This window comes from Penaeus chinensis, chromosome 10, assembly GCF_019202785.1.
Source record: "Penaeus chinensis breed Huanghai No. 1 chromosome 10, ASM1920278v2, whole genome shotgun sequence".
NCBI lineage: Eukaryota > Metazoa > Arthropoda > Malacostraca > Decapoda > Penaeidae > Penaeus > Penaeus chinensis.
In genome coordinates this window covers 2199275-2210516 of record NC_061828.1, presented here as the reverse complement: position 1 = coordinate 2210516, position 11242 = coordinate 2199275, and the positions used below count along the sequence as shown (strand labels likewise).

General features: G+C 29.0%; 2 non-coding genes across 2 annotated transcripts; one reads left to right on the top strand and one right to left on the bottom strand.

The window, feature by feature from the left end:
* Positions 1 to 8873: 8873 nt before the first annotated feature.
* LOC125030055 lies at positions 8874 to 9036 on the top strand. The gene has a single exon (XR_007115257.1). It is a non-coding gene; the product is annotated as a U1 spliceosomal RNA (small nuclear RNA).
* An 806-nt stretch (positions 9037 to 9842) lies between these two features.
* LOC125030148 lies at positions 9843 to 9960 on the bottom strand. Its single transcript, XR_007115337.1, has one exon. It is a non-coding gene; the product is annotated as a U5 spliceosomal RNA (small nuclear RNA).
* Between the last annotated feature and the right edge of the window lie 1282 nt (positions 9961 to 11242).

Sequence of the window (11242 nt, the reverse complement as noted above, 5' to 3'; positions counted from 1 at the left end):
GGTCACACACCCACACACATGGTCACACACCCACACACATGGACACACACCCACACACATGGACACACACCCACACATATTTACACACCCACACACATGTACATTCATCCACACACATGTACACTCACCCACACACATGTACACATACACACACAGACATGTACACACATGTACATACACACACAGACATGTACACACATGTACATAAGGGTGTTTCAATAAATCCGACTTTTTCAGAATCATTCAGCAAGTTGCTAAACAGGCGCCTACTATGCTTAAATGACGACATGCAAAATATTAGACAAATAAAAAAATATCTACTATTCGCAATTTTTGATTAAAGTATAATACCATTTCCGGCGCTGGGATGAGGTGCGGCGGCTGTGACCCGCATGACTCACGGAAGGGCATTTCGGTTCATCCGACATTATGGCAGAATCAAACATAGGGTAACTTAGGTCATTGCGAATGATTCCTGGGGACTTCCGTAAAGATTCCCAGTCACTATGCATTTCCATATAAACTTGTGCTACCTTAATAATGCACATTACTCGCTCGCCTATATTGTGGTGACGATCTCGTCAGTGGCAATATGGCACTTCGAAGTGGTGGTTTGGTACCATTGATGTTTTCTCACCTAGACCACTGACGAAGAGTGACATTCTTGCTCGATACTGTGTGTTAAAAGGACATGGTAACCAGACAATAAAAGGATGCTCAAAAGATAGCTTGCCATGCAATAATTTGACTATTACGGAATCTCAGATTTTATCCAAGTTGCAGGCGGAAATTGCTGTGCTGTATAGCAAATTCGGCATCAAGACAATATCACCTTGGTATATGAAAGAAAAAATAAAGAAAATAAAGAAAGAGTACTACGACTCCATCAGAAATGTAACACTCAAGACAAAATTCTCGAAAACTGTGATTGTGTCATTCAAGGCAAAGAAACAACCCCGAGAAATCCTCAAGGAAAATATAGATTGGTATGATGCAAAAGTACAAGGAAGCAATGGATCACTCGGAAGTGTTGATTATCAGGCGCAAAGATGGGAATTTAACAGACTGAAATGGAAGCAGACCAACAATGCAGAAGTCACATTTATATGCAACAGTGAAGATATTGCAGAAATGTCTTTTGCCAGTTGGTGTCAGGTGGCTTGGATTTTTTTGTTCCCTCCTACACATCTGCCTGACCATTGACACCATACTGACCAAGCTGGAAGGAGTTTGTGATGGTGATTTGCCCAATGAATCCAAGATTGGAATAAAGAACAACACCATAAAGTGTCTGAAAGCATTGTACATACACACACAGACATGTACACACATGTACATACACGCACAGACATGTACACACATGTACATACACGCACAGACATGTACACACATGTACATACACGCACAGACATGTACACACATGTACATACACGCACAGACATGTACACACATGTACATATACATAAACATGTACACATGTACATACCCACAGACACGTATGAATGGTGAACACACTCTACTGTGTTGATACTATGGTAGAAAAACCCACAATGTAAAACTAGATTTATTGAAAGTGAGACAACAGTTTCAGAATCCACCTGGATTCCATCCTTAGGTCTTATCAGATCCTTACTCAGACTACACGCATCGAAGAGTGCCTGACCTCTGGGGATGCATGCCCTCGTAGGTTGAATGAACTGTGTATGCTCATTCAGGCACAGGGTGACTCTGCCACACCTGCTGCCAAAATAGACAAGACAAAGAAACCTCAGGTCACTGAGGATGGAATCCAGGTGGATTCCAAAACTGTTGTCTCACTTTCAATAAATTTAGTTTTACATTGAGGGTTTTTGTAACACAGACATGTATACATATGTACATATACACAGACATGTACCCACATGTATACACACAGACATGTACACACATACTAGCAAACACATGTGCACCATATATATACACACATCACATACACGCATATATATACACATACATGTACACATACACACTCACATTCAAACACACACATGTATATGCAAATGCACACACACACACACACACACACACACACACACACACACACACACACACACACACACACACATGTACACACTTGTACATACAAACATAGCCACTGAGTGATAAACAGGCATGAAAATGTGTGCAGGTAGCCTCCTATGTTGCATTTTAGTTGTGGTCAGTGTCCTGCTCCCCCACAGGCCTATCCCAGCCTTTCTTCAGAGGACCAAACTTACACATTAAGAGACTGCATGAAATGTAATGTGTTTGGAGGGAGCCAGTCTTTGAAATCATTGCTGAGATATTTGTTAAAAGTTTCATGTGTAAAATATCCTTTCTCACTCTTTCCTACAGTAAAGCTGGAGCCAGAGGGAAATTTCTCTGCCATCTTAGTTTTTATCCACTTACAGGGATAGATGATCATAGAAATAGCCGGTTAAATGCAACCTAATATTGTTATGTTGGTCTTGTAATGAACAGACCACTCCTCCAAAGCCTTGTTTTCTCCCCTTAGTGCCAGTACCGGTACTTTATCTGCTGATGGTAATAGTCGGATCCTCCAGATTATTGGTGGCATCAGTTTCTTTAAAACAGTTGATAGTAGAGTGAAACCACTGTTTAATAATCACTATCATTGGTGCTCTTGATCATATCCCAAATATGAATTGAGATACCATTGCTGATCAGCCTAATGATCATTCCATTTTATGAATTTTAATGTATATACATTTGTATATACATATATGCATATATATTTACATATATGCATATATATTTACATATATGCATATATATTTACATATATGGATATATATTTACATATATGCATATATATTTACATATATGCATATGTTTAAATATATGCATATATATTTAAATATATACATGTATAGATACATGTGTATATATTTACATTATATATATAAAATGTCTATATCTATACATACACATATACGTTATGATAGTGGTTTGCCAAAGAACTTTCTTATGAAAGGTCAGTAACCTTTATCTAAGCTTAGTGGTCAACCAAAGAAATTTTATTACAAAGAGAAATCTTATTACAAAAAAACCTAGTTTATAATGTCAACAGAATATTTATTTCCACCACCCCCCAACCCACCCTAATAAATGTGTCTATCTTCCAAGAGCCTATTGGCTTCCCAGATGTATTCTTCACTTTACCAATTACCACACTTTGTGTATACTACAAATTATTTTTTGATTCCTCCTATCACTCAGCAAGTTTAAAGTGAGGGATTCTAAGTATTCCATTCAATTATTGCAAAAGAAAAATTGATCTTACAGGAAAAGTATTAAGCAAACCTTGATTTGGGTTTTCTTTATCAAGTATCTTATAGCTTTATTATCTAGAGAGTAATTATAAGCATAACAATTAGACAAGGACTCCAAATGTATATGCCCAAGCTTACCAGGTAATTTTCTCAATTGATTTTTTAAATATAATCAAAATCTGTTTCAGCTCCATAAATCTACATCCATTTCTAAATGTATTACCCAAATGAAATCAGGCAAATAATTTGTGTGGTAAGTGTGGTCTTCAGAAGAAACTTTCTTACAGTTTCCACATGCTTATTAGTCACCTTATTTATGTATATACATATATATACATAAATATGTATATACAAAAAGCATTTATAATATATATACAAAAAGCATTTATAATATATATACAAAAAGCATTTATAATATATATACATAGATATTTAAGTATATATATATGCATATATATATATAAATATCTGAATTTATATATATACATATATGCATGCATTATATACACATATTTATACATATCTATATACTTTTTTATATATATGCACACATGTATATACATATATATGTACATATTTATTCATATATATTTATATGTTTATCCGTATATACATATGCTTAAACATATTAATACATACATATATTAATATAGAGACATGTTTACATGTAAGAATACATATGCATATGAATATGTATATATATGCATGTGTATGTGTATATATATGTATGGGTGTATATATGTATAAGTATATATAAGTACATGTTTATATATATATATATATATATATATATATATATATATATATGTATATGTATGTGTATATACGTATATATCTACACACACACACACACACATATATATAATATATATATGATATATATATATACATACATACATATATACATACATACATATATACATACATATGTATCAGGGCATCATGCAAGGGAGCAGCCTCCTTCCCATGATATTTTGCCTAAGTTACACCTTTATAGGTCTGGTCATATATATATATATATATGTGTGTGGGTGGGTGTGCATGTGTATGTATGTGTATCTATGTATTTATTTATCAGAGTGGTTATTTTTGGGGACTAGAGGGGCCCTCCCCTCCACCCCCCCAACTACGATTAGCCCCCTGAAAGTCTGGCTTGACCCAACCCCCTAAGAGCCACTATTCCATGATTTTTATGTGTAAATTATGCTTTTATAGGTCTGGTTGTGTAAAAGAAAACTTATATAATACCCTTTTATAGGTCGGCTCATGAATATATATATATATATATATATATATATATAATGTAATATATATATTTATATATATGTGTATATATACACACACATTTATACATATATTTGTATATATACACATGTAGATTTATGTTTGAGTGCATGTGTGTGTGTATATATATATATATATATATATATATATATATATATATATTTATATGTGCGTATGTATAAATATATATGTGTATATATACACATGTTTTTCTACATATATATGTATATTTCAAAGAAATGATGCCTCTGATATGTATATGTGTATATTTATGTTATGTCTATATACATGTTATATATGTGTGTGTGTGTGTGTGTGTGTATGTGTGTGTGTGTGTGTGTGTGTGTGTGTGTGTGTGTATGTATGTATACAAACATATTTGTATATACACATTAATATATATGTACATATATACATGTATATACACATATATACATATATATGTATATGTATATTACATATATATACATATATGCTTATATATAAATATATATTTAGATATATGTGTATACATATACATACATATATATATGCATGAGTATACATATATGTGTGTGTGTGTGTATATGTATAAATATATGTAATATGTATATGTATGCAAATGTAATTATATATATGTATATATATAGTATGTATATACTGTATATATTATGTATAAGTACGTTTATGCATGTGTATATTTATATGCATATATATATATATATATATACATATACATATATTTCTGTGTGTGTGTATATATAGATATGTATATATTTGTAAAAATTGTTTAAAGATATTTTTTAAACATATATATGAAAATATATTTTTTAATATATATGTGTATATCTTTATAAATGAATAAAAAATAGGGAAAATGCTATGCTCTTATATTTTTTTATATTTTTTGTGAAATGTCTATACACACAGATGGCTCTGCTTGAGAGTAGCTTTACCTGATTTCACCTTTCCTTGAATTGGCGGGAAAATGTATTTTTTACTAGTGCTATGAATATCGATGGTATTATTTTTATTATAAACATTATTATTACTATAATGTTATAAAAATTAGTAATAGCAAAATAAGATAACATAATTTTTTTTCGTAAATTATAGAAAAAGGTAAACGGACAAGACAGGTAGTACTCGAAATTGGCTTATTGATGACTTATTACAAGTGTAGCCATCTACGTGTAAAAACAATTAAGCAAGTAAACACACAGTGGGCATGGCATAAATGTACGTGACATGCCCATATGCAAAGGGTTAATATGTATCTATATATATAAATATATGAATATATATATATATAGATAGATATATTTACATGTATATATGTATTTTTATATATATTTATACACCTATATAATTAAAGATCGATATATATTTTATTTCTCTGTATACATAGGCAACACATATGAAGAATTCATGCCAAACAAATTGTAAATGTAACAACAAAGAAATAACAAGAACAAAAAAAAGAAACAACAACACAAATATGCTAAAGGAGTTTTTGAATATTTTTTCCTCACTTTATTTCATTTGCATATACATGTATGTACACTACTATACATATAGTTGTGTGTATACTTAAATATATGGATGGACATATATTTATATATGTACATATATATTTACAAATAACCAATATATACATAAATATATATGTATATAAATATGTTTATATATACATTTATGCGTACATACACATGTAAATGTAAATAGCTGGGTGTGTGTGTGTGTGTGTGTGTGTGTGTGTGTGTGTGTGTGTGTGTGTGTGTGTGTGTGTGTGTGTGTGTGTGTGTGTGTGTGTGTGTGTGTGTGTGTGTGTGTGTGTGTGTATTATATCCATATGATATATATATTATATATATTATATATATATTATGTATATTATATATATTATATATGTTATATATATTATATACATATATATATTATATATATATATTATAATATATTATAAATATATATTATATATATAAATTATATACATATATATATACTATATACATATATATAAACTATATACATATATATATACTATATACATATATATACTGTATACATATATATATACTATATACATATATATATAAACTATATACATATATATATATATATAAACTATATACATATTATATATACATATATATTATATATACATAAATACATATATATTTTATATACATATATACATATATATTATATATATTATATATATTATATGTATATGATGTATATTATATATATTTATTATTATATTATATATTATATATATATTATATACATTATATATACATTATATACATTATATATACATTATATATACATTCTATATACATTATATATACATTATATATACAATATATACAATATATACAATATATACAATATATACATTATATATACAATATATACAATATATACAATATATATAATATATATAATATATATAATATGTATAATATATATAATATATATAATATATATAATATTGATTATATATATTATATATAATATATATATTATGTACATTATATATATATTATATATTATATATATTATATATATTATATATATATTATATATATTATATATATTATATATATTATATATATTATATATATTATATATATTATATATATTATATATATTATATATATATTATATATATATATATTATATATATATATTATATATATTATATATATTATATATATTATATATATTATATATATATTATATATATTATATATATTATATATATTATATATATTATATATATTATATATATTATATATATTATATATATTATATATATATATATTATATATATTATATATATTATATATATTATATATATTATATATATTATATATATTATATATATTATATATATTATATATATTATATATATATATATTATATATATATTATATATATTATATATATTATATATATTATATATATTATATATATTATATATATTATATATATTATATATATTATATATATACATTTTATATTATAAATTATATATATATTTCATATATATAATATGTGTATGTGCACACACACACACACACACACACACGCACGCACGCACGCACGCACGCACGCACGCACGCACGCACGCACGCACGCACGCACGCACACACACACACACTTTTGTATATATGTTTTAATGTATATATATATATTCATATATATTTATTTATGTATATGTTAATATTTATAGATGTATATACATATATGCACATGATATATTACGTGTGTATATATATATGTGTATATATGTGTGTATAATTGTTGTATGTATATATAAATATATATATGCATAATGTGTGCAGGTGTTTGTATATTAGATATGTACATTTATACATATGATACATGTGTGTGTGTATATATATATATATATATATATATATATATATATATATATATATAGGCTGTATGCACGTTTATGTTTAAAAAGGCATTATTATCAGGCACCTATTTTATCTATATTTGCGTTTCCTTGTGATATTCAGGCTTTTCATATATATCATATGAATACATAAATGCCTTTAATATTTTCAGTTCAATTATTTTGCCAGGTCAAGGAAGAGCATTAGTATTTGCTGTTTGTTGCACTTTATATATAGAGAGATGCCTTTAATAGTGCTTAGTCACCAAGGAGTCCGTTATTAGTCCTACCTTTCTCATCTGTTTACCCTTTTCCTTGAATATTTGGAAAGTCCCTTTTGTATTATTTGATTGCCTTTAATGTTACCAAGATTTTAATAACACTATAATAATCATAATATCAGTGAGAATAATAGTAACGATATAAACAGTATTAGAAAGAACACATTGTCCTGCCAGTTCAAGGAATGGAGAAATCAAAATCGGGCACTAGGGCATACTGCTAGACTCCCTTTTGGCTGCGCATATGTAGTTCTATCTGAATGTAAGATAATAATAATAATAATAATAATAATAATAATAATAATAATAAATAAATTGGTAAACTCACTAAAAAATACAGGGGACATTACATAAATATGTGTTGATTGGGTTTAGGGCGTAGGCCGACAAAGCGGAACCCGAACAAACTAGTGCACTTCAATTTTGTGATGAATATTTGTTATAGAAAGCTTCCACTTTGAATTGCTCGTGATTTTTCCCCTTTATATGATTTTAAAATCTGATCTTCATTGGCTTTCACTCGGAGTGTCATAGCAAACGTTAAATCTGAGTGGATAGTTTTATAAGAAGTATTTCAAAGCGCGGGGACTGCGGGCGACAAAGGAAAGCATACTTACCTGGCACAGGAGATACCGTGATCACGAAGGCGGTTTTCCCAGGGCGAGGCTCACCATTGCACTCCGGTGGCGCTGACCCCTGCGATTAACCCAAATGTGGTTAACTCGAGTGTGTAATTTTTGTTAGCGGGGGACTGCGTTCGCGCTATCCCCCTATCGTTATGCTAAAGTATTTTACGAGAAAATCCCGAGACAAAGATTATTAAGTGGCGCAGCATTTCTTAAATGCTTATGGTTTGATGTATCCCAGTGGATTTAGATGGTAAATCAACCCACTAGTAGAAAACTGTCTTGTGGCTCTTATTTATTCTCGTAAATTATTTTGTAATATACCATATGTAAAGATCTGTAATCCGATATTAGCTATCCAGTTTCTGAACAATAGATGACCAGTTGCTTTTTTCATCAATATAACTACCACTTATATTTAAGAAAAGTTTAGTTTTGCATTTATATAAATGTAGTTGATCAGTAGTTGCTAAATTTTGCATATTAATTTAGGTGTACATATTAATATATGTATAAATTTCTCTTTGTTTAAATGTCTATTTTTTAATCCATTGTTGATGTTCTTGTACGTTATCTTAGATACAGTTAAGGGTAATCCCTTGAAAATAATTAGAAACCTACAAAACACAGTGACATTGAGTTATTTAGTTTTGAACATCACATGTGAATTAACGGACAGTTGATATAAATGAAAATGTCGATTCTTTTCTCCCGAGTCAGTATGACAATTTGAGGCGTAATTCATTGTTCAAGAATATGATATTTTCACTCAGAAATATAATTTTAACACTTCCTTAAACCTCAAGGTGCGGGCTTTAGATGAGAATGAAAGGGCATGAATTTTTAGGGTCTCGCTCAAATGGAATGAGTCTAACAATTTTGATAGAAAATTGAATCCATTTGAACCATATACAAATTTTAAAAGTATATAGTCTTAACATATCATTTAGATGAACCCACAGAAGTGGGCTATAGAAAAAATTGAGTAAGACTCATTGAGTTGTTCCCCTCCACGGAAATCTTTAGTAAAAGGCGAAAGATTTATGCGTTTTGAAGGGAAACCAGAGTTAAATAGGAACGTTCACCCAGTGACCAACAAAGGTAGACTGAGGAATGCTTGAGCGATAAATATAAGAGCAAGAAAGGCTTATCGTGAAATAGATATTAGGAGTTTTATCTTACAAGGATGAGCACACCTAAAAGCAAATGTGTGGTCGGGATGTACAAATTAACTAAAAATAATTGTCAGGCAGCTTTAAGGTAATTGGTACATAACACTTGACATTGAAAGGTGGCATATGAATAATGATATTCATTATCATGATCAGTCAACATCGAGTTTTATTTAATGATTCTTGAATCGTTGGATTTAAAAATGAAATAATTTATCAGTATCTAATATATATATATATATGCACCTAAAATTTCATTGGAAATTTCAGTGAAGAAATATGCTTCCCTGGTAAGATATGGTTTGGTTTAGTTCCACCTCCGCCATGGAGGTGTTCTTCAGATATTCTTATGCATCACTTTAATAAGATAATCTTTTAGCATCTTTAGTATACTTCTGCTCTGTGCACACTATATTTTGTTTTATAGTATTTTACCAAATAGGTGCAGAAAATGCAAATATTTTCAAATGGTCAAACTATGTCCACATATTACATCATACATATACCAACCTATGAACGCATAAAAAAAAAAAAAAAAAAAAAAACGGTATAATAGAACGAAGTCCTCAGCAAGGAGAAATAAAAAATTACATAATAAAACTGATGTTCTGATAATAGAAGAAAACTTCAACAGAAAGTGTAAGTAAATGATTTTCACTTTTTGTAAATAGTGATATTTTATGGTTTTTAGTTTATGCTAAATTTTAATTAATAAACAAATTTGTTCATAAATATAGGTACTAGTACTTACTACTAGCAAAACTATTACATAGTATTACCATTACCTCTTTGTCTACGATTGATGTCTTTCATGCAACAGCTTTTATTATTACGAATATTATATTAGTACTGCAATGGGTCGATACCTCCTCTAAATTCTGTACCCCCCCCCCCCCTTCCATTACTTCCTGTAAATATGTGGCCCGGTAGAATGAATGGGCAATGTCATTATCGTATTGGATAGTAATACATAAATAAGTGAGTAAAATGACTTAGTACATGATACTAACAGGATTGTAAACCCATGCAAACTATTAGTCATGTAATTATAAGTGGAACTTACAGTCTACTAATTTCTCTGGGTATCACCAGTGAAGTTATATTCGAGTCATTGCCATGAAGGGTATGTACATATCTATATAAGATAAGGTACTGCATTACTCCATATTTTACTTTATAT